The sequence below is a fragment of the Ambystoma mexicanum genome, chromosome 5q, assembly GCF_040938575.1.
Source record: "Ambystoma mexicanum isolate Mex_15411 chromosome 5q, UKY_AmexF1_1, whole genome shotgun sequence".
Lineage (NCBI taxonomy): Eukaryota > Metazoa > Chordata > Amphibia > Caudata > Ambystomatidae > Ambystoma > Ambystoma mexicanum.
The window spans coordinates 126,424,738-126,452,068 of record NC_090933.1 but is presented as its reverse complement, the minus strand read 5'-3'; the positions used below and the strand labels follow the sequence as shown (position 1 = coordinate 126,452,068).

The 27,331-nt window shown below is 46.6% G+C and overlaps 1 protein-coding gene across 1 annotated transcript in view; it reads left to right on the top strand.

The window, feature by feature from the left end:
* Positions 1–579: 579 nt before the first annotated feature.
* The window catches only part of KCNG2 (potassium voltage-gated channel modifier subfamily G member 2), a 1,266,507-nt gene continuing 1,239,755 nt past the window's right edge, over positions 580–27,331 (top strand). Inside the window, exon 1 of the mRNA XM_069620646.1 lies at positions 580–756. The gene's annotated coding sequence lies outside the window, so the exon portion shown is untranslated. The remainder of the gene's footprint in view (positions 757–27,331) is intronic.

Here is a 27,331-nt window from a genome sequence, read left to right as displayed (position 1 = left end):
GCGGGAGGTGGCAGTGGTACCTCACAGGCGCGCGTGGAGCGCTCGGCCGAGGGGTTTCCAGAGCGCAACTTGGGGACCCTCCCGCCTACCCGGCGAGCTGTGAGGCTCAGTCCCGGGCTGTTATAAGCAGGAACAAATCACGGGATGGCTGCTCTAACACACACGAGCCGAGAAAGGAGCAGGCTTGAAGGCACAGGTGTGTGCGGACATCTGCCTTGAGGGAGATTTGAAAGCGGTGCCAGAAGGTCTATCCCTGCGGTCAGGGCGCCCTGCTTCCAGCGTGTCTTGCGGGGGCCATTTGCCTAAGCGCGCGCGACCCTCCCGGCGTGGATGGCCCGGGCCCCTGCTCCTCTCCTAGTCCAAGTGGCTGAAGTTGTGGACAGGGGGCACGCGTGTCCCTGGCTCTGCCGCCACTCTGTGGGTGCAAGGAGCTCTCGCAATTTACCGCATCTGTCCCCCTCGGAAGCGGGCGCGGGGGAGGCTGAAGCAACCTCCGACAGGGAGGGGGGTAAGGGGGGGGACAGGAGGCGCGGCCAGGGGGAGCGGGAGCGCCTCGCCTTGCTCAGTCAGAATCAGACCTTGGGCAAAGCAGCGCCGGGAGCGCCGCCTGCCTCCCGCGCGAGGGATCCACTCGCGCACCACTCCTGCTTTGCTCTTCTCTTTGGGATCCTTAAAAGGGTCAATCCCGGCTCTGGGTTCCCCCTGCTCCTCATCGCACCAAGAACTCCGGAGGGGAACGCTGCTGACGGGCTCACAGTGAGTACCCCGATCAAAGTGTGTATGGGCTAGGCGGGGCGACCGACCGGTGCTCTAAAAAGTCAATGGATTGATTTGTAATGTGTGTCACAGAGCTTCGCTCTCCAACTGGGACAGGGCCCCAGGAGGAGGATACATATATGTGGAGCAATAGAGAATTCCACACACACCCGTGTGGTCGACTGGGGTGTAATGAGTAATGCTACTTGCTATCACTCAAATAATCCTTCCTGTTTTCATCATCCCACATAACTCACGAACAAACCTCTGAAGTCAAACATGTCCATCCATCCCCTCTAACCCCAAAATCTCATCCGCTCACAGCCCCTTTGACCCTTCCATCCGACTTAAAGAGTTCCGCCTGCTTTCTGGCAGTTCCACTTCGGTTGGGACAGATGTGACCTGTCTAATCAGCAGGTAACTCGGGGGGTTTCTGTACGTCCCACAGATCGCGCCGAGCGCCTAGAGGCCGCAGCTGTCTTCTCCCAGCAGCGCCTGTTGGTTGCAGCCAGTATTTTAACATTAGGCATGTTCGCGAATATGTAAAGGCACGCGGCCAAGTGATGCTTCTTTGCTGTTCGCCCTACGGAATATTATGCTCGTTGAGATATAAGCGCTTTGGAACACATTGTGTACAGGCGCTATATCATAGTCAGAAACACGTGACTTCCACCGATAACAACATTGGCCTATGGAAGAACACCCTGTGTGCATGGGTGCAAAGCACGGACTGCCAGTCCGCGTGCACGCAACACACCACAGGGACTCCCTCGCCGGGTAATTGATGGGCTGTGGATCACTCACGTGGCAAGCGTCAAGGTGTAATTTGCAAGTGTTTGTTGCAGAGGCGCCCCGAGGATGGCTCAGACTGGAAAGGATTGCTCGAGGCAGAGTACGTCCCCTGGGAAACGTGTGCAGCCCAGAGTAGGGCGCACTGCTGTCAACAGCCCACGTGCAGGCGCACTGCTCAGAATGCGCGTCCACTCTTCTGCACAGCCCGGTCAGCCCCAAATATGCACGGAACGGGCAGTCTCACTTCCATAGGGGGCTCGCGACGACGTCGCTGAAACGTCATATTCAACCACACACGGCTAATCGACACGCCGCCCAAACCCCGCCCTCCCACTCATTCCCATCTGCCTAACATCATCTCTTATAAATACAGCGTGCAGTCTACAGGTATATGCAGGAAACGGTCCATTGTGGGGGCCATAGGCTCATCTCGGTTACCTTACATTGAATACCCTCTAGACTAGGAACACACAGCAGCTTCACCGAAGACCTGTTCGTGTACCGAGTAAACCGATGCCGAGGAGCTAGAATGCGTTGCATTGATTTATCACAGAACTGTATTATAATCCTACTTACAATGTGCGGGGAGGGGACGCCCTGCAAAGGGGGCGGACCTAAGGTTTTCTGGGCGTGGCCTAATGGAGGATAAAGTGGCTTGGACACCTGCCTCCTTCCCCAAACTATACATCATGGGAGCAGGCAAACGTACATTGTGAGTGTCTCAGCAATGTTTTCCGGTGGTCTTGTTTGCATCCAGTCTCAATACTGTAAATAAATCCACCTTAGATTTAGTTTCTAAATAAGTTGCTGCCTGGTCACGTGTTGGTTGCCCTTCTTTGTTCTGTTGTGCAGAGGCTCATAATCCTGTCCCGTGGTAATTTTTACTAACCTATTTCCTCCGTTCCTTTATCTAGGATTGTTTTTCACAATAAAGTTGTAAGGTGGCACTCATACAATGTGCATATTCCCTATAGTGGGACCAGTGTTCCTAAACTAAAGGCTGTGCTGGTTAACATGTGCTTTTGCTGGCCAAAGACAGACAGACCTCTTTTAAAGTTGTTTACTTATCTCTGCCCTATTTTATCCTGCATTCCGCTCTTTGGTGTGGGGCAGGGAATATGCTTAAGGGCTAATGAAGTTCAAGGTGGGGCTCATATTATGATATGATATGGCATTTATAACACACCTGTACACAAGTGTTTTTATACACTCTTTATGATCAATCCATGTAAATAATCAACTGGAATTCGTATTAGGAACATCTTCATTTAAATCTATGCACCACAGTCTACTCCAGGCAGTGTTGGGTGGGGTGGGGAGGGAGTTGGTTAAAAACCCTCAGAGAGCATTTTGAAATGTGTCCCCACAAGCTCCCTGCATCTCCAGCCGACCCTGAAATACCGTAAGAGAAAGGGGGAGGAGGGCGAATAGCACAACTATAGTTCCCAGGCTGCTTTGCATAAAACCAAAGAGCATTTTGGGAAAGAAGGACCACACATTTTAATATTTTACAAGTATGTCTGTGACAGTGATTCATGCCTGGAACCCTTAGGAGCCCATAATGCACACCGGCCATGCTGCTCATTTAATTTCCGATAGCCTAATAGTAACATGCCTGAAAACCCCACATCATGTATATTCATGTTCACAGCCTCAGGTCATGAGGCACTGGCTGCCCTGTTTAATTGAGAATGGCTTCTCTTTACCTTCAAGTTTTCCCTTCACAGCTGGTTAGTCCCTGGAGCTAGTGTCAGTCTTCTCTGTGTGCTCTTCTCTGTGCACTTAGGAACAGTTCTGTTGGGTGCTGTTAGTGGAGAACGGTGGGAGCCCTGGATCAGGAGCAGTTTTTGGAGACTGCCAGGGCTTTGCCCTGCCTAGCCCCGGCACACTTAAAGACCTGCTGCTAACGCAAGTGAGAAACCTAATGTAGGCAACAGTGTCTCGGGAGGATAGCTCACCGGCAACGTGCTCGCCTTGGAAGCAAGACACAGGTTCGATCCCAGGGTCCGCGCTTAGAAACCTCTGGGTATTAAGCGCGTTAATAATACCTATCATATCATATCAGTGTTGACAACCACAGGCTTGCCGCTTCCAAGCCTTGTAAACAGCCTGTGAGATACAGTCTACCTTCTCTTGTCACTGCATTCCACTGTGCTGTCGCATGCTGAGCTCTGCATCCCAACACATGGTGTTTATTTTGCATTGCTTGACACAGCGAAATTATCCAAGCAGTCCAGGGTGCCCTCTCAGTCTGGTGAAGTCAGTGGCAGGCTGTTCAGCCTTCGCATAGATGGGGCGTCCAGAAAATTTGGAAAACAATGAGAGTAATGGTGGATTTTACAGCACAATTTCCCAAAGAAATGGTTAAAAAAGATTTGATTTACAAGCGCCCCTGACATATATTGGAAAATCCTATGACTAAGAGGCCAGGTTGAAAGAGTTGACAGAAGCATTTCCCTGCAGTGGCAAATGTTGCACAAACGGTGCGCTTAATAGACACACTGAGTGCACAGTAGAGACATATTTGTGCCACGCCACTGACGCAGTGCCTGATACACTGTGCTCCTGGCCTCGTGGGAACAATTCCAACCAAAAACAAAATGCCTGGAGAAATGTCACAAACTTTCAATAACTGTGGTTTCAGCAAACATAAGTACACAGTGTTGAGTTATTTTGCATGAAAAAATATAGCACACATCTTTGGCCCTGTGCCAGTAAATAAAAGATCAGTTTACAATTATAATGTTCATACATTCCAGGTTCAACCCGACATCTCAGGTTTCTTCCACAGTGTATTACTTGAGTACTGCTTGAAAAATTAGGGGTGCTATTAAAAGTATTATAGTGTTATAATATTCCAGAACTTTTCTCTTAGTATGTAGCTCAGCCTGCTAAACCGTGAATGGAGCTGCTCTGAGGCACCAGTGTCTAAAAAAATAATAATAATAAAACAAATAAATAAATAAAGAATCCATCATTTACCACATTTTTGTAGCCTATCAATTTTCACATTGTCACCCAAAGTTTTACCTGGCTATGTCAGTCTGAAATCGTCCCCAGAACCTTAACCTGTCAGTTTGGCTGTGGGAGTTTTTCACTTCCCTAGAAAAAGATTCCCTGCGAGGCCATATTAACTCCTAAAATGGTCATGCCGTTTTCCCATTCCCCAATAAAAGACCATTACCCTGATCTCCCTAGGAAAAATAACCTGCAAGATTCCCATTGCCCCCAAACAAATGACCCATGTCAATTTCATATTCCTTGAATAATATGTTTGTTTGTTTGTTTGTATATTTATATTGCACACCAGACCCGGGGGTATGCGGGCGAAAAGGCAGTAAGAGGATTGTTAAGCTTAGGTTACATGTTACAAATAAACAGGGGTACAGCTATGGTTACAGTGCTGTAGACAAGTAGAGACAAAAGAACATCGGGTATGTACAGCAAATTTACAGTATGCAGATGTGACAAATATACAGAGCAGTTGAAAATACAGAAAATGCATGAGATCTTAAATGAGGGTCGCGAGATGTTAGACATCATGAGCTTCCAACCATTGGATCAGGTTAGATCTGAATTTCTGGTAGGGAAGGTCTTCTCTTAGATCGGTTGGGAGTGAGTTCCACAGTTGAGCTGCTTTAACAGCGAAACTACTCCCGCCAGATTTAGTGAGTTTAAATCTCGGTACTAGTAGGAGGTTAGAGTTGGCTTTCCGTAGGGGACGGGCAGCTGTTTGTCTAGTGAATCTGTCTATTAGGTATTGCGGGGCTGCATGGTTAAGGCATTTGTGAGTGAGGGAGGCAGTTTTAAGTAGGATTTTATCTTTAGTAGAGAGCCAGTTGGTGGATCTCCTAAGGGCTGATATATGGGCATTTTTAGGGAAGTTGAGGGCGGCTCTCAGGGCATTATTTTGCAGTGTTTGAGCATGTTAGTTTGAACAGCCCACTGACAATTTGCGATTTCACGGTTCACCCATAAAGTATATGGTTCGGCAAGATCATTGCTCCTCAAAAAGTATGATGTCAGTTTCTTATTGCTCCACCCTCACCCCCACCGTACATAATTGTATGCCAGGACCGTGCCTCCCCAGTTAATCTCAGCATCATGTCTTATCATTGTCTCCGTAAAATTGATCCTTTCCAGTTTCTGATTGGGCCCTGAAATCAGCCCCTGCCTGTTTGACATTTCCCCATGCCAGTTTCACATTGCCGTTGGTGGATTCCCTGACACCACTAACGCTCTTCACAAACCTGGTCCACTACAGCATGGGCTTGCACTGGGCAGGGTGAATGCCACCTCGCTCGGGACTAACTGTCCATGTGGGCACGGATGGAAAGTCAGCCCTACCAAGGCGGATTGTCACCCAGAACTATGTAACTCAGCGCCGCAATGCCTTTGGGTTGTATGTGCGCTATACAAATGTAATAAATAAATAAATACACTCCCTCTAGCCTCCTTGCCCCTGCTTGTGTCCGAAGACTGGAGTGCGCTCAGAGGGTCCTGCTCAATGAGCCCCACACCCAGCGACAAGCTGACACAGGGCAGGGTGAAGGGTCCCCTTTTCCGTCCCAAGTGCAGGAGTAGGGACTCATGGCATGGAAATGAGGCAGTGATAGGAAGGTAGAGAGCCAGCTGAGGAAATGCCCACTGCCTGGTGCAGCATTAGGCATGAAAGCCAGGGAAATAGGCTAAGCTACTAATGTCATCAGCACCTGGCTCCCTAGCACTCTGCACTGTACATGCTTGAGTGGTAGGACCACGCTGGAGAGTGTCTCCATCCTCTTACACATGCACTCAGTGTAAGGGAGATGCCAGTGTTTTGCACCGGTAATGAATCTGCCCGCAGAGTCATTAGACATACGAACAGAGCCGCACACAGGCACCTGAGTTGCAATAGGGAGCGATTATCAGACCGACTCACGCCCAATAGCTCTTTCCCGAATGAAAGCTATGTTGCAGTGTGATGGGACCCTAAAGGACACTAGCATGTGTTTTTAAAATGGGGAACCAGGCGCTCCCGACCCAAATGGACCTCGTGATTAAGTGCATGCACTTATCATCTTTTTAAACGAGCAATGCTAAGAAAGGGGGCTTAAAAGTTGGTTTTATGCAGGTTATAATGAGATAGACCCTCATCTTGGAATGTATTCTTAGGATGGGGCATTCTCCTCCTAAAAGACTTGGGGCCTGATTTACAAAGCGCGTGTCTGTGGGATTTTCCTTTTGTAAAACACTTTTGAAATCAGGCCCTTTCAGTCAAAGCAAGTCTGGCATTTCTCTAGTGCAAGTTAAGCGCTGACTTATCAAGCACAGCGCCCGATGAGTAACCGGTTCTGCACTGAGTTCAATACTGCCCCCTGTGTCTAAACACGCGCCTTGAAACACTTGTGTATAGGCGTGTTAGGAATGCCATATCATATCGTATCAAGTACTATGCTAACTTGGTAACATGGCCAAAAATACAAAAGTAAGCAATCTAGGAGCGATGACACGCTTTTCTAAAAAAAAGTTAGGCCATACTTTGCTTTGCTGGTTTTTAGGAGAACTTGGGCACCTTCCTCGTGCAGTTTCATGAAGGAGACTATAGTGCCCGGAAAGGTGGCAAAGCAAAACATGTATTGGCTGACACAGCCCTGCCCCATCTTTTTGAAACAAGTACAAATACATGCATTGAAGTACATACTGTATTCAAACGATTTGCTGGTGTATAATATTCCAATTACCACCCAAACATTGGCAATGATTACATCTCATGTTTCTGTTTCTGCTGTGTGGGGGAAATTGGGGGATTTGAGAGGCAGGCAGAGAAATAGATTAATGAGGAATTACTGGCCGTTCCCAGCGTAACATACACCGTTCTGGCACATCTTAAAGTTTGTAAATTACAGTCTGTAATTCATAGGGTCCCTTTTGTCCCCCTTCTTAAATATTAGAATTACCACTGATCACTTACAGAAAGGGGGCGGAGGTCCCTGTGACTTATTAATGGTCATTGAAAAGGCTTAACGTATAGGTAACTGTCTTCCTTTGATTTTGGAAGGCATATTTATATTAGATGGAATCAGAGGTATGCACGGTATAAGAACAGTCTCTAAATTCCATCGATTACATGTGCCTCTGTAATGTGTCTTTGTAGATGCGTAATTGTCAACCTTGTTGCATTGCAGAGTCCCTGTGATAGCATAAGATTGCATAGTTGCATAATTACAGCACCTACTTCCAGTTTTAGCTCTTGAGGAGGCATTTCACTCTTTAACGACTGAAACGTTGAGCTGGTAATTAACTGTTCATTAACGCTGGAACCACTGTGCCCTGTGTGAAGAGAAGTGGGGGTGGAAAGATGTAACTTGAAATTATTAAGAATTTTTGTGATAGTGGAAGGTGAAGGTGACCGCATAGAACCAAGCTCATTCAGTTTGTTAAAATGATAGCTGTTGTTGAACTGGAAGAGCACACAGCAGTGCAGTTTGCCATTTGCACTGCAGAGGGCAGCCTAACACTGATCAATTGCATCAGCTGAGCATGAAAACATACCTAAGCATTTTTATGCAGAAGTTAGTTGCACTAGAAGACAAACCATGTTGTTTCATGTGACTAGAGAAGTCTGTGCGCTTTGTCTAGTGAATAAAGTGAGCCCTCTCTCTCTTTCTATCTCTGTTTTAGACACACACACACATACACACACACACACACATGCACACACACCCCCCACACACATTTTCCCAGATGCTGCTAAATCACTGCCACTTTATCAACAACTCTCCCTTTTTGTTTTCCAATAACTGAAACTGGCAGCACAGCCTCTATGCAGCTGACAAACAGGAAGCAGGTGGTGGTGATTCTGTTCGGAATGTGGCTAGACACAAATTCAAAATGTCTCCAATTTAGAAAACAGTCCAGCACGTTTGTAATTTAGTATGTTTTCAGATTGTTTGCACCATTTTGAAGTAAAAAAGAAGTGGTATACTTACTGTATAAGCACCTAACAAATGCACAATGAATGAATGAATGAATAAATAAATAAATAAATAAATACAAGTAAGAGCACCCCAGACCCCGTTCTCCAAGACCACATAAATGTAACTCTATCTAAGCACCTATAAAGGCTGTGAGGTAGGCAGAGGCTGGGGTGATTGGATATGGGAGGCCAGGTCCCCAAATGATACATAAGGGCACTGGCCACCAATCACAGTGGCTGTGATATTAGCAGAGGAAGGAAGAAAGGAAGGAGGAGGAGAAGAGAAAAGTCTTGAGAAGCTTCTGGAATTTGTGGAAGTCCTGCTCAAGACTAGGAGGAAGGGGGAGGCTGTTCTATAAGAGGGAGCCATCTGAAGAAAGTGATCGGCCTCCCTCCCTATGTTTAGCTAAACACTTTACACAGAGAGAGTTGGTGCCAGAGGACCGCAGAGGTCTAGAGGGAGAGTATTTATTCAGACAAAGTTGCAGATAGTGTGACCCCAGGCCCCAGACAGCCTTGTAGATGATGCAGAGGGATTATAATTTAATCTGCGGTGCAAACGGGGCCTAGAGTTTTTAGGGCAGGAGAGATGTGGTCCCTGGGTTTAAGGCCAAGGATAAGTCTTGCTTCCCTATCCTGGATTAGCTGGAGGGTACAGAAAGTGGACAAAGGCAAATTCATGAGAAGGCTTTTGCAGTAGTCAAACCTTCAGAGAACCATGTCTCGGGTAACACTGAGCTTCTGGCGGAAAGTGAGAAAAGGGAGAATTCTCTTGGGAAGGAAGAGTTGAAAGTGGGACTTCTTGGCAATGTCCTGAGTGTAAGGGAGGAAGGAGAGAGCGGAGTCAAAGATGACTCAAAGGTTTCTGGCGACGGAAGAAGGAGCAGGGTGAGAACCCATAGAGGATGGCCAGAGTGAGGGGAAAAAAGTGGGAGCAAGGGTTCCAATGGGAATGATCTCAGTCTTGCTGGCATTGAGGTACAGATCATTGGAAGTACACCAGGACTGGTTGGCAGATAGGCACACAGGGACGATGGAAGATGCAAGAGGGTCAGCAGGAAGTTTGAAAAAGAGTTGTGTGTAATCTGCGTAGCACTGGAAGTTGGCGGAGTAGGAGGAAATGAGGAGTTTAGTTGAGCAAGGTAATTGTTGAAGAGCCAGGCAGAGCGGTTTGAGCCCTGGGGGACACCACAGATTGGAGAAGGAAGTATGTGAGGGGAAATGCCCAGAATGACGTGGGATGAATGGTCAGTTAGGAAGGAGGTAAGCGAGTCCAGTGCCCGCTCTGCGATACCAAGGGTATCATGGAGCAATTTTATAAGGATAGAATGTTAACTGTATCGAAGGTAGAGGGGAGATCGAGTGGGATGATGACAGGTGGAGAGTTAGAGTTCAGAGATGCGAGCAATTCTTCACGGGTGTTCAGAAGAGCAGTTTTCGTGCCTCTGGATGCTCAGAATCCAGGTTGATGGTAGTGGAGACCGCCAACAAGTTCAGTGTGTGAGATGAGTTGTGGAAAGGCCGGCTTCTCCATCTGTTTCACAAGGAAGGGGGTGATAGAAATAGGAAAGTAGTTGGCTGGACAATAATGGTCTTCTGAAGGTTTTTTCAGGAGGGGGCGCACAAGGGAGTGCTTGAGGGAGGATGGGAAAGATCCAGTGGCCAGAGAGTGGTGGCACTTATCAGCGAGTACAGGTGCAAAGGAGACAATGTTGTCCTTTATGGTTCTGAAGGAGCAAGGGGAGATCTGGTTGGAAGAGAACCTTCATGGAGCGGACAACTCTCGTCTCTTCTTCTGGGGTGACAGTGGAGAAGGAGGAGAGAGAGGTAGAAGGTGTGTGAGAAGCCGTAGGAGGCAAGGGAGTGAGGGAGGGGTTGGCGATAGGGTAACAAGGGTGCTCAGGATGTCCAGAGATTTAGTGGTGAAGTGTGTAGCCAGTGCATTGAAGAGGGCCTGGGACAGAAGAGGAGAGGAGGAGAGGAGGAGACTGCAGAGGGGTTGGCTAGTTCCCTGCAGATTTTAAAGAGTTCTGCTGTGTTGTTGGATGCACCCGATACCCGTGCCTGGATATGTGCCCTTTTCCTGGCGTGGATGGACAATCTGTATTGCCTTTGGAGCAGGCATCCAGTTTGTTAGAGGGTGAGCCTGAGGTTTGCCACTTTCTTTCCGCAACTCTGCACTTGTGTTTTAGGGCTGCAATTTCAGAGTTGTACCAGGAGTTATGTTTGGAGGTGGGTTTCAGACGGATCCTCATGATTGGGGCAAGTATGTCCAGGGTGTTGGTAATGGCCAAATGCAGGTTGCTGAGAGCATTGTCACTGGTAGAGTCAGGGGCTGGGGGACAGGGAGTATGAAGGTGGATGCAAAGGCAGCAGTTGACACTGGTTTCATCGGACAGATGTTTGTGAACGAGGTTGACAGGGCTTCTGGAGGGGTGGTCAAAGGGCAGAGGGGACCCAGATGTGAGCAGAGGAGAGAGTGGTCTGACCAAGAGAGTGGAGTGACCAGAGGGGGGGAGAGAGAGGTCAGAATGGAGGAGGGCACCCAGAGTGTGTTCAGCTGAGTGGGTTGGGTCAGAATGCAGAATGGAGAGGGATAGTGATGTGCAGAGGTCAAGGAAGAGAGTGGCTGCTGTCACAGGGAGACCGATGGATGTTGAAGTCTCCCATGAGCAGGAGATTAGAGGTTGTTGAGAGTAGGGAGGAACAGAAATCAGTCAATTCTGAGAGGAACAGGGTGATGGCGCCAGGAGACCTGTAGATGGTGGCAATGGTCAGAGAGGAGGAGTGCGAGATGACCAGCTTGCAGGCCAGGCTCTCAAAGGAAGAGTAGAGCTGGGTGGGTATGACAGAGGAAACCAAGATAAAGGCAACCCCACCGCCAGCACGGTGCGGTCGTGACTTGGAGATGATCTTGAAGCCATCAGGGAGATGGGAGTCAAAAGCAATGACTGAGCTGGCATACCATGTCTCGGTAACAGCGAGAATGTCGAGGTAGGTGTCTTCAAGAAGGAGGCAGATGTCGGCGGAATGTTTGTTGGCTGAGCGGGCCTTAAGAGTAGCCAGGTGAAGGAGGTCTCCACCTTTGAAGGTTTTCTGAAGTGGAGTACAGGTACGTGAGGGGATGGACAGCGAGAGTGGTAGGGGGAGAGGCAGGTGAAGGAAGGAAATTAATGAGGGCTGGCAGGCACAGGTCAAAGAGGAGGGGGTTAGACTGAGGACCCTGAACAAGGATAGTGCCTGCGTGGTAGACATTAATGATGCAACGTGATGATGAGAAGCTGGCCAAGAGGACCTCCCACTTTATGCCACCATTAATGGGAGAGGATGTGAAAGGGTGGAGAGTGGAGATGAGGTGAGGAGTCCATGATCTGGAGAGGGTACATAGAAGAGGATATAAGTGAATACCTGTCTGGAAGTTACGCTGACGTAGGTGTCTGCGATGGGTAGGCCAGGGTTCATGGACAGGATGCCTTTTTTGTGATTTGTTCTTCCAGACTTCCTGAGAGAGGGAGGCTAGGTGATAGTGTAGCAGTTCAAGAAGATAGGTGAGATAGTGAGAGATATAGGCAGAGGCTAGTTGAGGATTGAAAGAAGAGTGGCTGCACAGCATACTTCTAGCTAAACTCACCAGGTGGTCAGTAGTCACAAAAGGCTCAAATGGAAATTCGAATTTAAAAACAATGGCACAAATGCAATGCCAAGCGGTGCAGAGATGTAAAAAACGCACACACGTAAATTTGAATTTAAAAAACAGGGGCACAAATGAAATGCAAAGAAGGTGCAGCGATGTAAAAAGCGCACACACCTAAATTTGAGTTTCAAAAACGGGCACAAATGCAGTGAGAGAAGAAGAAGATTAGGTGAGGCAAGGAAGGCAGAGTGAGTAGACACACTAATTGGTTCAGCACGTTAGTGGAGGAGGTAATGGGAGAGTTTAGCCATCACTCACCAGTAGATCTGCAGGGAGCGTACGGTCCAGGGGCCCAAGTTCATGGGGAAGCAGTATAGGTAGCCTAGGTAGCGGGGCAAGAGGAACTGGGCTCTAACTTATGATACAAATGTAGTGTCAAGCAACATTTGCGCTCTCAATTATATACTATTTTGCTCTGGCAGTTTGCATGAGAAACACATCTTTTGCCCCCTGACTCAAAGCATTCCATTCCTACAGTGCGGCCCAACCCTTACCATTTCACACCACAACTTCACAGGCTCAAACTTAGTGGACAACCTTTTCTGGAAAGTGTCATGCAGATCCTTTACAAAGAGGTTGGGTGGGGGCAGGGGGAGTAGTTATAATTAATTTAAAGGTGCTATTTCAATTATATTTTCATTGTCACCCCACCCCCTCCCAACAAGGTGCTATGCTGTCAACTTTGGGCTTGTTTACCCTGCAGCAAATTGTTACACTTCTTCACAAGAATGAACATTTTCAACTCTTCCATGGTTTACAGTGCAGCTCCTGCTAGTGTGGGATCCCACTGTACACCACTTGTCAGTCCCAACAAATGTTCAATCACAGGCTCCATAGAGCAGACGTTTGTCAGGTGTGCTTGGGCAACTTCTGGACTATCTTCAGCATTTACAAGCATTGGAACCTGCCCCTCCTCCCCCATGGCAGCGGACCCGCTAGACGCCACCCGCCCCACTCCTCCCCGCCACCCTGTAAAGCTTTACCGCTCCTCTGTGCCCCTCTGTATCCTACCCCCAATGCATATCTATTCTGTTACCTCTGTAAAATGCTCCGTTATGCATCTGTACTGTTGTATACCTTTGTAAAGCGCTCCGTTGTGCTCCTGTACTGTTGTATACCCCTGTAAAGTGCTCTGCTATGCATCTGTTCTGTTTATACCCCTATAAAGTGCTCTGCTATGCATCTGTTCTGTTGTTAATCCTGTAAAGTGCTCTGCTATGCATCTGTACTCTTTTATACCCCTGTAAAGTGCTCTGCTATGCATCTGTACTGTTTTATACCCCTGTAAAGTGCTCTGCTATGCATCTGTTCTGTTGTTAATCCTGTAAAGTGCTCTGCTATGCATCTGTACTCTTTTATACCCCTGTAAAGTGCTCTGCTATGCATCTGTACTGTTTTATACCCCTGTAAAGTGCTCTGCTATGCATCTGTTCTGTTGTTACCCCTGTAAAGTGCTCTGCTATGCATCTGTACTGTTTTATACCCCTGTAAACTGCTCTGCTATTTATTTATTTTTTATTTTATTGAAAAACTACAGTTTTAACATACAGAAAAAACTTTTGTTTCAAGACATTGTCACATCATTTCTATACAGCAGGCACCACCGATTGCTCGCATCTCTATGAGCTACTGAAACTACACGACAAAGTTTTTTTTGTGGTCGAATGGAAACTTTAGAAGTGCTGTTAGATAGTTTACAATAGCACATACATGTTTATTGTTTTGTCCAGAGGAAATCAAAAGCCACCATGTCGCCATGTCCCCATCCAAGGGGGCAAATTCGCCTAAATAGGCAGAGCGAAGGTCACATAACGCTGGGCAATTCAAAATTAAAGGCTTCAGTGTTTCCACTGAAGCTGCACAGAAGCGACATAGATTATTATTTACAGTGGGATGTTTCCTTTGGTGTAGAATTTCCTTCGAGTTCAAAGTGTTTAAACGGAAATGTAGGAATTGTTCACGATAGAAACGGGTATAGCATTGAGTCAGATATTGGGCTTGGCAGTTAAGTTTTTTTTGTACATTGCCTAGCCAGTTAGAGGTTGGCATTGTTGTCCGTTTTTCAACATTGACGATCCATGACCATGCTTCAAATTTTCTTTTTGCAAGTTTGGGACGAGAAAATAGATCGAAATTATTGATTTCTGCGGCCACAATCCAGTCTTGAACTTTTTTTTGCCATTGATCTAACATGCAACTTGAGCTTAGATCACTATTGAGAGTGAAAAGTTTGTAGGCTGGCGCCCCACTCACGTCTTTTATTTTCCGCCACAGCAGGATGGACTTCCAAATCATATGGGTGAAGAGAGAGTTTTGCGATAGTTCGTGGCGTATTAGAATAATTGAAATACAGTCCGGAAGATTCAGAACACGTCTCCAGAAAAGCCCCTCTAGTTGGTTCCATTTTTGCACACTAGTGTTCCAGCCGGCTTCTGCGCCTAATGTTAAAATAGGAACTACCTTTTGCAGGTAGAACGTGAGTACTGGAGTTAGCGATAATTTTCCAAAGTTATTATTAAGCTTTGCCGGTTGGAGCGCCAATCGTGCTGCTTTCAGTTTTAGAACATTTAGCCACTGCTCTTCACAGAGTGAATTGTTGAATTGGACACCCAGATAACGGATCGAATTGGTTGAAGATAGTCGCTGGCCGCCAACGGCCCAAATAAATACACAATCTTTTTTGCTGGTTTTAGACCCTATTGAAAGGATCTTCGTTTTGTCTGGATTGATTAATAGTTCATTGATATTTAGGTAATCAAAAAGACAATTTGAGAGCCGTTGTAGGCCGATCTGTGTTTTATCGATCAATACCAGATCATCTGCATATGCAATGTAGCGCACTGGAGACATGTTTACTCTCGGGGGAAAACAGTGTGCCTGTTCGAGATGATTCGGGAGGTCTGCCAAAAACATTTTAAACAAGTCGGCGGCAAGCGGACATCCTTGCTTCACTCCTCTTGTTGTGGCGATGCTGTCATATAAGTCTCCGTTCTTGCTAAGGCGTACGCGAAATGAAGTATTCACGTGAAGGGCCATAATTGGGATGAGAATATTTGCAGGACAATTCCATTTAATTAATTTTGTCCAAAGCAGTTCACGATTAATGCCATCAAACGCTTGCTTCATATCAATGAAGGCTAGATGTAATTTGGTTTTTTGTTTTAGGGCATCAAGTTTCAGAGCTGTTAATATGGAGAGATTTACGTCCACTCCAGTACCCTTGGAGAACCCTGTTTGGCGGACATCAATAATTCCTGCTTTTTTTGCCCAAGCTGCCAGTTTCACTCTCAGATTGGATCCAAAAAGTTTGCCAATGCAATCTAGGAGGGCAATCGGCCTATAGTTTTCGGGAGCATCCCAACTGCTCTTCTTGTGAATCGGGATCACAATTGCTGTGAGCCAAGACTCCGGCAAACTGCGTGTGCTGGCAATTTTCTGAAAAAGGAGCTCAATGAAAGGGGCCCAGATTTGTGGATTTTTTTTTAGCATCACATTGCTAATCATATCTGGACCAGCTGCACGCAAGTTTTTAAGCATCTTGATGGCGTCCACAATTTCAATATGCGACATTTCTACATCCCATGGCACTTGGTTTACTTCAGGAAGTAACATATGGACCTTAAGCTGATTGTTAAAAACTGCTGTGAAGTGCTTACACCAGATATCACCAGGAATCGTATTCTGCGATAAGTTTGTACTTATTGATGGACCCATATTCAAGATTTTCCAAGTGTCTTGTGTATTCTTGGTGATCAGCAGCTTCATCATGAGTTCAGCACGATCTTGCTCGACAATGAGTCTCTGGGATCTAGACCAATTTCTATAGATTGCTCTTCGTGTTTTGACTTCATTGCGCGCAATTTTCCAGGCGACGTTTTTTTGTTTTTTTAAACGGCAGATGTCACGTCTTAGCTCTTTCTTTTTGACATCCATCACTTTGCTGAACCACTGATTGTGATTTGTAGGCTAGCTGGGTACCATGTTGTTTGTTGTCTTGTGTATTGATAAGAGCGGCGTATAGTCGACACCAATTGGCAGATTTATCAGATTTTCCGTTAAGGAGCATATCTTCTTAATGCTCAATCTTAAGCGATTACCACTTGAGTGTGCCTCTACTGGCGCCGAGTATCATAGTGCAAAGTTGGGCACTGGCAGTAGGCAATCTAGTTTTAGTACCCTGTGATCACTCTTTGTCGAGATTATTGAGTGAAGAGCGCTGGTCTTCTCTTCAAAATTCCTGGACACCCAGAAGTAATCAATGATGCTGTGCATTGAATTGCGATGCCATGTCGGTTGAGCCGGCATGTCACCTCGCACCCTACCACTCAACATCACACAATTGTGCGTCTCCATTAGATTTGACCAACGTTGCTCTTTCGCCCCTAGTTCATCATGGGCAAGTTGGCAATGGATGTTGGAGTGTGGGTCACACTTTAACCAAGACCCGTTTAAGTCTCCACAGCAGATGATTGACAGGTTGTGATATTTCAGCATTGCATCATCCATTAAAGCACTAATCGCTGAGATGAAGACAGATTCCGGTATTTTGGCTGGGTTCCAATAACAATTTATCAATAACAGAGAAAAAACGACATTTGAGTGTTCAGTCCGTGAATGCATGATAGATCCTTGGACATATGGGTTTGGGTTGGAGTAACTTGGACTGGACCAGTTTTGGGACAGCCGTATCATGGTCAATAGTCCTGCACTCGGGCGCCCTTGTTTGTTTTTAATGGCAGGGCTAATCAGTGTTGCAAAGCCGTCTCTCATTGGTGCCTCGCTCAACCAGGTCTCTTGCAGACAAATAGCGAAGACTTCATCCAAGGGGACCTCAAACTCCTGGAACAGATGATGGAACCCTCAAGTATTCCACAAGATGATGGAAGAGGTGGCATCCTGGTGACATAGTCATGGCTAGTCCTGATTTTGATTTCTCTGGTGACCAGCCTTTTTTTCCTTTTGGGTACTAGGGTCACCTGCTTTCCCCTCATGGACTATGCTGTGACGTAGAGTTCTCACCTCTGCTGGGTTAAAGTCGGCCAAACCTGAATCCGACTGAGTGAAATCGGGACTCCTGGAATGCTTCTCTGGTTCAACTGAAATATCAAAACCAAACAGTAATAGATCCTCGGCTGCTTTGAGTAGCATATTTCGTAATCCTGCAGCATCTATGTGTAGCAGCACAGCATCGGAGCAACGTTCATTCACATATTCAACGATTTTAATGTCATCCGAATTTATCAGCCGCAGAGGTGGAATATGTTTGAATAAACGTAGAACGTTTGCTCTATTTAAGTTCAGCTCATTTTCTTCTTTGTGGATGTTTTGTAATCTCAGTTTACACTTATAGTTGTTTTGTCGCTGTAAGTGTGGAGCTTGAGAGCTCTGTGTAGGACGAGTTTGCTGGTTGCGTTGATTTATGGTAAATTTTGGATTTAATTTCGTCGTTACATACATGTAGTTTGAGTCATCTTTGTGAGAAGTGATTGAACGACGACTATGCACTGCTTGCCACTTCAATGGTGATCGACCTTGTCTTGAATGAGCAGCTTCCGAAAACCTCTGCGTCTCGGACAGATTTTCATCACTGGTACCATGCGATATTTCATCATCGCCAGAGTTTGAGTAAGTAGACAGATCGCATAAATCCAGCGAGTCCAATTTCACCGAGATGACTGAAGAACTGTTGTCTGAGTTTGAACGACGACACTTGGCACCTTGTTTCAGGGGGGGCTTTGATGCACTAGGTTGAGTTACTGTAGGACCATTCACATCCTCAGTGTTACGCTTGAAAAGCCCCAACCGCGGGGGTGTAGTCAAGTTTCTGATGAACCTTTTCGTAGATGTATGAGCTGCCGGTTTTACCTTTTTAGTCGTAGTAGTTTGCTTCACATTTTTGGCTTGAACTGTGAGCTTGGATTTTGTGCTAGCTGCATTTGATTGTGTAGAGCAGCCAGCTGTGTCATTCTTTGCATGTCCTGTAAATATGCCAGCTATGAGGGAGCACTTGTCTGAGTATCAGCTTGTGTTACGGCAGATGATGAACTTGATGTGGCTTGAGATGGTGGGACCACATCCACTACTGCCGACGTAGCGTTCAACAAAATATGCTGGACAGCCCCAACCAAGCTGTGAGAAGCACTGACTGTAGCTAAATGGCAGACGTCTTGACTTTCCTCTAGCGGGACAATTGTGCAATTATTTTGAAATGTCACTGAGACAGAAGAAGCACCACCTTGCTTCTCTGCTTGCGGCCTAGAAAAAGCGTTCAGCGGTGAGACAAGGCCGTGCTTGTCAGCTTTGTCAGCTTTGAACTGGGTTGCATTATGGCCTGAGTTGAGTAGGGGCGCGATCTCAGTCAAGACCTCCAAAAGACATTTTAGCTGGAGATCATGTCTCTCTTGTTGTAGGGTGACAAGGTCATTTAGACGAGAATGCCAGTGTGCGCTTGCATCTTTTCCTACTTGCACATCTTGCTGAATTAACTTGGCAAAAGAATCAATTTGGTCCAGTTTAGATGAAAGGTTCAGTAACATAGCCCCTTGATCTCTAATTGTTTCATTTAACGACTCATACAGCTTGACAAACGGGATCATAGCTTGTGATGACGCCGCAAGCACATTATTGTGCAGCTGTATTGCAGCACCCGCAGATAAATTGATTTTTGAGTTCGGTGTCTTCTGACCATCTTTAACTGGAGTTGGAGCATTTGAGTGCTCGAAGCTGGACATGGAGGCTTTTGATGGAGTGGTTATTAGTGCTGGATAATTTGCGCCTTTCAAACAGCTGCTTTCAAACAGCTGCTTCCTTCTCGCTGTTTCGCAGTACACGTCGAGATCAGGATTTTGCCTTTTTCCTGAAGACCAGAGCACAACGTTGTTTGAGGAATCACTGTGGATGTGGCCAGCAGGGTTGTAATTGGATGCGCTAAATGTTTCTGGCCCACATTCGGCGTCCAAGGATTAGAAATCGGTCGATCATTATACGAGCCTTGTTGGACTGAATTCACATCAAATGTCCCAGATTGTGGCTGATATGGGACGTGCTTATCAGCTTTAGGCGCAGAAGGGGCCAATACTGCCTTCTCAGGCATGCAACCAAGGCTCTGAGGAGACAAGGTTGAGGCTGCAGCACACTGCACCTTATGTGCTTTGCTAGTAGTGTTTGCTTCACTGAACTTCAATGCTGTCAATTTCAAGTCCTTTGGTGCCTCGAACAAATCGTTGTTTTCCACTGGCCCTGTTATCGGCAGCGAGATTTTTTGTGAATCAAGGATTCTATTGCCTGAGAGGAGCGAGATCTGGTCTGTCGCACCATTGCTGAAAACAAGCAGCGCGGCCGGCGTGATACTTGAGTCAGCTGCGGTAATACGACTATCCGACTCAGCATTTGCATGTGTCACTGAGCGAGCATCGACACCCCCCTGGTCGATTGAGAGGATAGGAACAACCAATGGAGTTCCTACTTCGTCGGTTTTATCCTGAGTAGCCGCCGTGGCGCTTATGATTTCTGCATCCGTGAGATCAAAGGGGGAGAAATAGGATTCAGGAGGAGGAAGTTTCACTGCATACGGTACATCCGCCACTGCACAATCAGCTGGCGGCATCTGGATCGGTGCAAGGTCAGTAAGGGAAAGCAAAACCAGTGGTCTTGGTGCAGAATGGGAGGGTGTTGTGCCTGCTGGCTCAGTAATAGAAATGGGATCAAAAATGTCAGCTTGAGCAGGCGTCACAGGCGTAACAGTAGATTCAAGGTGAGCAATAGAGTCATCATGGTGCACTTGAGCGGTGGTTTGAGGCGTGGCCATCGCCAGAGGGCCCGTAGGCTTCGCGCAGACAGCAGGCTTACCTTGTGGCTTCTGGCTTGCAACGGCAACAGCAGCCGAAGTTACCGGCAGGGCAGTCCATGGATTTAACATCCGACGCTGCTGCAGTGTCTTGTGGCGTGTCTGCGGCCCACCCAGGCTTTCGGAGTAGCGACCATCACCAGCACCTGCCCCCGGATGCCCCCGGGCAACCTGGGCAAACTGGGACTCTGCCGGACTCCGCGCCGCGCTCCGCGCGGCAAAAGGGTATTTGAATAAACCACTGGAGATAGAAAGCGGACTCCACGTAGGTCGCTGCAGCTCCTCACAGAAACACACACGGAGAGTCTCTGGGCAAACTGGGACTCTGCCGGACTCCGCGCCGCGCCCCGCGCGGCAAAAGGTTATTTGAATAAACCAATGGAGATAGAAAGCGGACTCCATGTAGGTCGCTGCAGCTCCTCACAGAAACACACACAGAGTGTCTCTGGGCAAACTGGGACTCTGCCGGACTCCGCCTGCTCTGCTATGCATCTGTACTGTTTTATACCCCTGTAAAGTGCTCTGCTATGCATCTGTTCTGTTGTTAATCCTCTAAAGCGCTCTGCTATGCATCTGTACTGTTTTATACCCCTGTAAAGTGCTCTGCTATGCATCTGTTCTGTTGTTAATCCTCTGAAGCGCTCTGCTATGCATCTGTACTGTTGTATACCCCTGTAAAGTGCTCTGCTATGCATCTGTACTGTTTTATACCCCTGTAAAGTGCTCTGCTATGCATCGGTTCTGTTGTTACCCCTGTAAAGTGCTCTGCTATGCATCTGTTCTGTTGTTACCCCTGTAAAGCGCTCCGCTATGCATCTGTTCTGTAGTTACCCCTTTAAAGCACTCCATTGTCTAGCTGTACTGTTGTATACCTCTGTAAAGCACTCCGTTGTGTATCTGATTTGTTGTATACCCCTGTAAAGCGCTCTGCTGTGCATCTGTTCTGTTGTATACCTCTGTCAAGTGCTCTGTTGTGCTGCTGTACTGTTGCATACCCCTGTAAAGTGCTCTGCTATGCATCCGTTCTGTTGTTAATCCTGTAAAGCGCTCCATTGTGCATCTGTACTGTTTTATACCTCTGTGAAGCGATCCGTTAAGTATCTGTATTGTTGTAAACCTCTGTAAAGCGCTCTGTTGCCTCTTGAAGCTAGGTCAGCGCTCAATAAATACCATAATATTAATAATAATAATAACTTAATACTTGCCTGGGAGGGGAGTCTGTGTGCAGGGAGGCTGAAGCTTTCACATGCAGTGATTTAAACAAATAGAAAAATAACAAACATTTCTATCTAAACATTTATAACGAAAAATACAGAATATCTAAAAATATATATATGGGGGTGGGGTAAGGGGTTTAAACGGGTGAGGAGGGGTTTGGGGTGGGATTATAAACGAAGGGAAATGGTGGGTACCCCAAATAAAAATATATAGTTATTTTAGTTCATTGAAAATATTTAGATTAAAAAGTGCTGGTTCTTTTTCTGTTCGTTAAAATCACATGTAACCTTACAACACTCTTCGAGCGGAACTGCGTGGAGAAGGGATGTGGATTAGACGGGCTGCACAGCAACAGATGGCAGGATCTGCTCATGAGTCTAAGGCGCAAAGCAAATGATGGCAATGCAGGGCAAAGGGGGTGAGTGCCAGAACACTTGTGGGAAGATCATGGAAAATAATGTGACTCCATGGAAAAATGATGGCAAAAAGTCACAGAGGGTACCCATAAAAGGGCAAATGATGGCAAAGAGGGATAAAGGGTGAGTGCCGGTAGAGATTTTATTGCAATTCTTATCAGGTGATGTGAGTACCTATGACAATGCCAGAAATGTCAGACACATTCTGTGAGTACCAGGTCATTTGATGGAAAAACGTGGCACATAATGTGAATCACCAGGCACACCATGGTTAAATCTGGCATAGGGTGAAGGCACGTTCTACTTGATCATGCACAGGGTAGGTGCACTATGCACAGGGTATGGTGCCAGGCCATGCCCATGATTCTGTGGTGTCCACGGGGTGTTGCCTACAGCCATGACCTTCAAACACGGCATAGGGACACACTAGGCATGGCTGAGCCAGTGCCACAAGTCATTCCCTGCAGCCTCTGCCGGGACAGGCACTGTGCCTGGATATGACTGCAGGCAATGCTGGTTGGGGCTCAGGGTAGGCCACCACAAAAAAAGTCATTGCAGGTGGTACCATGTAGGATATTCTATTCAGGCAGGGGCACATAGCCTGGGGCACAGCCCCATGAACAATGCTTGTTTGGCATGGCTGCAGGCACTTACCTGCAGTGAACATGGACAGTGGCATCAGAGGCATGGCCACTGGGACGCTGCACTCAGGGCATTGCCACCTTTCCTTTCCTGATGGCCACTATAGGAAAACCAACTACATGCCCCGGTCCAGTGCTTGAGACGCCAACGTCTGCTAGAAATGTAAACATGGGCCCTGCAACCTGGGCATGGCCATGGACACTGCAGCCAGCGCTACTGACAATGGGCACTGTGCCTAGGGTCACAGCAGGCCATGCTCTGTCAGCACTGTAAGTAGCTTATGGCACTGCACACAGGGGCACTGAAAATGGGCATGGCATCCCGGCAATTGTGATTTCATATGTGATGTCATTAGTGATGTCATCTCTGGTGCCATGCTTCAGGCCCTGAGCAGTGAATACAGGGGGTCGGATATGGTACAATATCTAAAAACCTGCACATTTCAGTGTTTTCTAACTGTGTGATATGTAAATCACTAAAATACATCACTGGTATAATTGTAGGATTCGCATTAGATTAACGAGCCTTGGTTAATAATGAAGGTTTTTGTTTGAATCCATGGTTTGTGGTCACCTCTGTGGAAAGATATAATCCGAAACTTGTTAAGCTTTGCATGTAACCGTTTCTGCAAAACTTGCTTAAATGCTTAGACTTGTTTATCAGTGTGTGAACATATCCCAATTAAAGACGCTTAGAAGCCAAATTATAAGTGTACTCACACCTTTGCTGTTATATCGAAAACGGTGTGTGTCGTTTATGGCTGGGCGCCGAATAAAAGTGGTGTTGATTGATTCACTGGCCAAGCCGAGACTATCGCTGTGCACCCTTCTTAATTTTGGGTGTCCTCAATGAAATGAATGACTTAGACGAACCGAGACTACTCCCTCTGAGGGCTTCCTTCCCGTGCAATATCCACAAAGGACATGACAATGATACACGGAAAGCAACCAACCCTCCCCCCCATGTTTCCTCCATTGGCCGCCCATCAGAAAACCAGATCTCTCCCTCAGTGACGCCATTTTGTGTCTCGATATCTGGAAAAGAAACTAGAACAACAAAACATCACTGGCTGGCATCATCTCGGGGCCATGCAAGTGAATAAAATGGGGCTCGCCCGCCCTGTTCCCCCTACTTCTCATTCACCAATGGTAAAGGGAACATGGAAAGCAAACCACAAACCTGATCGCTGTATTCAATAGTAAACAGAAACCAGCCTCTGCCTAGATTCATGTGTGAGTGCGGGTACCGCATTGTAGTATCATCTCGCCTGGCATCCCCACCAAAAGAGGAAACGTCTTGAAAACATCTTGGAGGAATGCATTTTAAATAACAAGATTTCTGATGATTGTGGTGTAGACCCTCATCACTGTTTGGTCCCCATGGTGTGCAAACTCACATTGTCCCTGCTTCATGGGAGAAGCCACTTCTGCGTTATAATTTCTCGGTTTCTTGTCATAGGAATTCTGTGGTAGAGCAAGCATGTTCCTCATGACCTGTCCTTTCATCCTGAGAACAATTGCCATCTCTACACTGCTGGTTGCCACTCCAGCCCCCTGCTGCTAATGATGACATCAGCAAACCCACATTCCTTCTTTTTTTTAAAAGTAACTTCTAAATTTCCTAAATAGTACTGGGAGAAACCTGAAGGTGTCTCCCTGCCTGGTCCCTGGGGATCTTTCATCTAGGTGACCAGGACACGGCCATCGCTTTTGGATCTATTTCCTGGGGGTGGACCAGTGCGGGAGGATCACCTGGATGTGGGGTCTTTGGGAGTGGGAGCGGGACAGCCTAGAAGCAGGCCCACAATCCATAAAGAAAAAATGACTTGGAAAATTAGACTTCATACAATTACCAATAATTCAAACAACCTTGTGGTTAAATTCACCACGCTGAGGACTCAGGGGCTTGGCAAAAAATCCCAAGCAATGAGAGGGTATGTCACCTTTGTGGTGGTTCCAGTATTGAGACGGCAAAGCATCTCCTGGCGGTGTGTGTATCCCTCCATAGGCTAAGACAACTAGCGCTAAGGTCGGCAGGTATGGTTGGGAATTATAGCGCAGAAGATCTGTGGCCCACCTTTATGAATGGCAATAGTGGCACTTGCATCCTCTATTTGATCAATTTCTGGAAGCAGATCTTACCCATTTTGCAGAATCTTGGGTCTTAGGGCTTCTCCGCCCCAAACGTGTTTGGCGGAGAGAGTAATGAGAATGCAAATATTTATTAATGATTTTGGATGTGCTGGTGCTGTCAGTTTTATTCATATGTAACGTATTAAAAGTTGTTTGTCAACTGTAAAACACTAATAATACAATTTGAAAAAAAATCTAAAAATATCCCCAGAAGATTCCTAGAAATCTATGTCAAGTTCAATTACATCCTGGGCCCATTCTTCAATCTTGAAAGTGTATTTCTTTTGGCTATTAGGTCTCTTCGCAATCCCTTCAGTTTGAATGCATTTGTCCAAACTAATATTTCTGAAAAGGTAAAGTTGAAAACAAGGAAGTGGATCAACCTTTACTTGGATGTCCTCAAACAGAAATATCCTGTCCCAAACACCCCATCTCCGAATAGAAGCATAGAAAGGAAATATGATCACACAGGGGTGAACTCGATTTACAGGTACACGGCAGTAAACCCGTGCAGAGAGAGATTACAGGAAGGTACCCAGTAGGCATGCAGCCTGACAGGTTGTTTGACCCGATCCATGGTCCACACTTTCATATCAGACTGGTGCTATACTTGAGCGCCAAGCAGAAATGAAGCCGTCTACACCCATTGAAAAGGCTTCTTGGGCACTCTTCCAGAGGTTGACTTGGTCCCCAGAAAACCCCTAGGAATCCCCTGAAATGCTACCGAAAATTGGAACAGCTAAAGGTTGGTCTGATCCTGGGCAGCGTTTTGCATTCCTTCTCTGGCACTGTAATGCTAACATGGCAGACATCCTCATCAGTAAAAGGGAGCCCGCCACATTTGCAGGGGGAATGCCCCTTTGTGATTCAGCACATTCCGCCAGAGGAAGTTAAGCACTGAGCACCCTCATACAATCTGGCCAATGCGAAATAGGAACTGCATACCACTGGGCGGTAAACGTGCTTACGTCCTGGCGGTATGATGCTGAATGTTTGTAATTTAGGCCAAAATTCCAGAAATCAAAAACGTAATCAGAAGTAGATGGTTGATACTGACTTAGTAATCATGAATTTCTTCACTTTCCTTTGGCCTATTCAAATGACATAAACAACAGACCTTCTTTTTGTAGAACCTTGCTTAGCCTTCAATGCTGCCAAAGTCCCGCCACAGTGTCCCTCATGGCTTCTCTGGCTTCAAGACCCCCTTCAGGATCAGGTCCGGCTGAAGGTACATTAGGCCCCATTTCTACATGAGCTCTGGTGGGCTCCTTTAACTCGGAAATCCTTCCTCCATATGTCAACAACAAACATGACATGATGTGGGGAAGTTAAAGGTTTTCAAAAGCAAAAGGAGCGTAGAACATGTTTTGGGGGGGGGCACAATCACTCTCAATGAGTGCAACATTTTATCCACAATACACTCACCTGATCACACAATCAATATATTCAAAGAAATGGGAAGAATGCTTGGAAAATTATCTGTTTTGCTTCTCATACTTCACAACATTTGTAACATTTTCCTTGCTGTATTTCCAGATCTCATAGATCAGCATAATGCTAACTATGTAAATATGTGGCTTCCCAAAGCCCCAGCTGATTCTGCGGCAACATCCCAAATAAAGCAAGGAGCTGGGGGTTGTGCCGTGCAGATTATTTATTTATTTATTGCTTGTTAGGCGCTTATACAATAAGAAAATACTGTTTCAAGGCGCCCACAGGGCAAGGGAGGGAGCAGGAGTGGGAAACACATTGAAATACATGAAAAAAGAACACAATATTTAAGAGCAGTGGGGGGGAAAAGGAAAAGAGGACGAACCTACTAAGCCATGTATTCAGAATGTGCAAGTGCAGCAAGGAAGAGGGCAGGGGGTAAGTGCTGGGGAGTCTGAGCTCATGGGTGAGCCACAGATGAAGTGCTAGGAATGTTGAGTGCAACGGCCTGGAGCCGCGAGTGGTGTACGTGTGAGCGTCCAAGGCGGTGGGTGTAAGTGCAAGTGCAGAGGATAGACAGGAGCTGGGCCGATTGGGTGCGGGAGGTCGGCCCGAGGCCTTGCAGAACAAAGGAAGCCAGCCAACAGGGGAGCTGAAACCCTTAACTACCACTTAAGAAAATCCATTATGATTTCTTTGCCAGAGCCACAGGCTCAGACCCTCCCGAGGCGTAGTGACCTAATTTCAGTGGAAAAACCCTTACACTGGCCCTGTTCACCTGATTACATTTATATGACACCAGCTTTCCCTACCTCTCATTGGGAGTCTTACATTTATTAAGAATCATTTTCTTAGATTATCATTTACTCGTCATTCTTCTGGGCATAACAATGGAGCGCTCTCACAAACGCAGACGCTCTTTATTAACTCGACAGTCTCAAAATGTCACGGTCGCCAGAAGATATGCCCGGGCCCATTTCAAAATGGCGTCTGCGAGACTCCTTGCCACAGCTGGAAAAACCTGCCCGTATATGTTAACATCAAGGGTGCATTGATCTGGTGTACTTTAAGGTTTTCAAACGCAAAATGGGAGTTCCATAATGGTACACATGTTGTTTTGGGGCACATGCAGTTTCAGTTGGTGCAGTTTTGTGTCCCAGGAGCACATATATCCAATGGGGTCAGGAATATTTGTTGCCTCACACCAAGATCTGCATGGAGGGTAAAACGTGTCTGTGATTATTGAACACCCTTTGAAGAGATCTTTTTCTGGACAGAAATGATGCATGTCTAAAGTAACACAGATTTCAGTTTGTGAACACTGATGCCTCGTTAGAGAATATATGCACCCTATCCGTCTCACCTTGAGGCTTCATTCTGGGGCAACATCATAGATAAAGAAATAGGGTATAGGGTTAACAGCTGCAGATTATTATGCAACTGTTG